This window comes from Myotis davidii, unplaced genomic scaffold, assembly GCF_000327345.1.
Source record: "Myotis davidii unplaced genomic scaffold, ASM32734v1 scaffold679, whole genome shotgun sequence".
NCBI lineage: Eukaryota > Metazoa > Chordata > Mammalia > Chiroptera > Vespertilionidae > Myotis > Myotis davidii.
This window is the reverse complement of record NW_006290023.1, coordinates 960,981-963,582: the sequence shown is the minus strand read 5'-3', so window position 1 is coordinate 963,582 and position 2,602 is coordinate 960,981. Positions and strand designations below refer to the sequence as shown.

At 39.4% G+C, this 2,602-nt stretch overlaps 1 protein-coding gene across 3 annotated transcripts in view; it reads left to right on the top strand.

Moving 5' to 3' along the window:
* Positions 1 to 2,602, top strand: part of RB1 (retinoblastoma 1) — a 191,125-nt gene that overhangs the window by 5,857 nt on the left and 182,666 nt on the right. For 2 of the 3 annotated variants that reach the window (XM_015563260.1, XM_015563259.1), the window contains exon 1: positions 914 to 996. The exons of the other annotated variant lie outside the window; for it this stretch is intronic. The gene's annotated coding sequence lies outside the window, so the exon portion shown is untranslated. Of the gene's footprint in view, positions 1 to 913; positions 997 to 2,602 lie in introns of those variants that run through there. 3 annotated transcript variants of the gene reach the window in all.

Genomic DNA, 2,602 nt, shown 5'->3' with positions numbered 1-2,602 from the left:
CAGGCCTAAGCCAGCAGGTCGTTATCTCCCGAGGGGTCCCAGACTGCGAGAGGGCACAGGCAAGGCTGAGGGACCCCACTCCCCCCCCGAGTGCATAGATTTTTGTGCACCGGGCCTCTAGTTTTATTATAAAAAGTCAGACATTTATAAAAATAGATAGGGAAAATAGTATCAACTCTCATCAACCTCTTAACACATTAAACACCCTGTCAATTACCGGTAACTGACACTATACTTCCCATCCGGAAGACAAAACAGGCTGGGCACTTAACATGTTAACTAGTTTCAACAGTTAAACATGGCCAAACTATATTTATCTCTTAGCCCAGATTACTTTAAAATAAATCCCAGATAGGATGTTTTATCCATAAATATTTCAGTATCTATTTGGAAAAGATAAGAATTCTTAAAAAAATAACCACAGTTCATCACACCTAACAAAATTAATGAAAATTCCTTTATGTTAAATATCCAGACTTTAAAATTTCTCAATTGTTTTATAAATTGTTATTATTCAGTATGTTCTAATCAGTACTAAAATAGGCTCATACATTATGATTGGTTGATTATTCTCTTATATCTCCTTTAATCTGTAGGTTTTACCTCCTTCCCTCCCCCTTTCTCTTTGTTTTCTTACACTTTATTTGTTGAAGAAACTGGGATTTATCCTATATTGTATATTTTCGATTTCATCTCCTTCATTGTTTAATATATTTGTCTAATTTCCTGGAAGTGGATCTTGAGGCCTGATTAGTTCCTGATTTGATTGTTTGTGGAAGAAATACTTCAGAGATGTTGTGTATGCTGTCAGGTGGAACATAATGTTTTATTATTTCTCTTTTTGATGTAAGCTATTATTACTGGATCAATTAGGTGTTGCTAAAAGGTGAACTGATAATTTTATTATTCCTCTTTTCAATTAGTTGTAATTCTTCTGTAAAGAGAAACTTTTCTCCATCAACAATTCTTATTTGAAGTATAGTTAATTCAGAAAAGGTAGGATAAGTGCTTTATTCTTTGTTTTTTATTGACTAGTTTTCAAACTAATGAGTTTTTTTTTCTGTAACATCCTTTAAAGATGATTAGTACTTTTCAAGTATTATCTTGAGAGTACCAATAGACCAGTTTGGCTTTACATAGACATTTAACTAAGATTTTTACTCAGTGATAATGTGACATACTTTATAATTTCAAGGATTTTATATAAATGGAGTCATGTAGTATTTAACCTTTGGGGCTGGCTTTTTTCCCTAAGCACATCTTCCTGGGGATATCTGTTTTAGTTGTATATGTATTTTAGTTTGCTAAGGCTGCCAAAATAAAATTCTACAGACTGAGTGGCTTAAATAATACAGCATATTTTCTCACATTTCTGGAGGCTAGAAGTCCAAGAAGAGATGTCCACAGATATAGTGTCTTCTGAGGCCTCCCTTCTTGGCTAGGAGATGACTACCTTCTCCTTATGTTCTGGAATGATTTTCTTATGTGAACATCCCTGGTGTTTTTATGTGTATCCATATTTCCTGTTCTTACAAAGACACTAGTCATATTGGATTAGGGCCCACACTTATGTCTCATTTTAACTTACTGTACTTCTTTGATGCCCATCTTCAAATACAGACACATTCTCAGATACTTGTGCTTAGAGTTTCAACACATAACTTTTTAAAAAGGGGTATGTGTAATAATTCAGCTCATTGCAAATAGTTTGCTTCTCTTTCTTTATATTTTTTTATTAAATGTATTGGGGGAGATATTAGTTAATAAAATTATAGGTATCAAGTGTGCAATTCTATAAAATATCCCATCTGTGTATTGTATGTGTGTTTACCACCCAAAGTCAAATCTGCAGTCACCATATATTTGGCCCCTTTTATCCTTTACTATTCCCCCTTCCTTCACCATACTGCTGTCTATATCTATGAGTTTTTGTTTGTCTTGTTTGTTCATTTGTTGCTTTCAGTTTTATATTCCACGTTAGAGTGAAATTGTTTTTTTTTCTGAGTAGTATTCCATGATATGGCTAGACCAGTTTAACCATTTACTCATTGAAAGATATCTGTATTATTTGTAGGTTTTAGCTTTCCTATATAATAAAAGCCTAATATACAAATTGTCCCCTTGGGTGGACTTTCAACTGGGAGTTTGACCACTCGCTATGACATTCGATGACCATCAGGGGGCGACATGGAACACGGCGGGCGTCAGTGATGCAGTGCTGGTAGTGGGCGGCAGTGGGCGGCAGTGGAAGCGCTGCTGGCCCCGATGGGCCCAGACAACAGCAGGACCATGGTGGGATGGTGGAGCAGGTGAGCAGGTGGTGCCAAGACAAGGTGGGTGTCAGCGGGGGCCCAGTCATCCTGCTGATCGCCCCGTAGACAGCGACCAGCGGCAGGGGCCTGGCCCCCGACCAATCACCCTGTAGATGGCAACCAGTGGCAGCTGTGGAGGATGGGGCCACCGCCCGGCTCCCAGGTGCTGAGGGAGCCCGGCGGGGGGGTCAGCCTTGATTGATTGCCTCACAGGCGGGATGGTGTAGCAGGTGAGGGGGTAGCGCCAGGCCAAGGCGGGGTGCCAGGCAGGGCTGTGAGGCTGGGGGGGC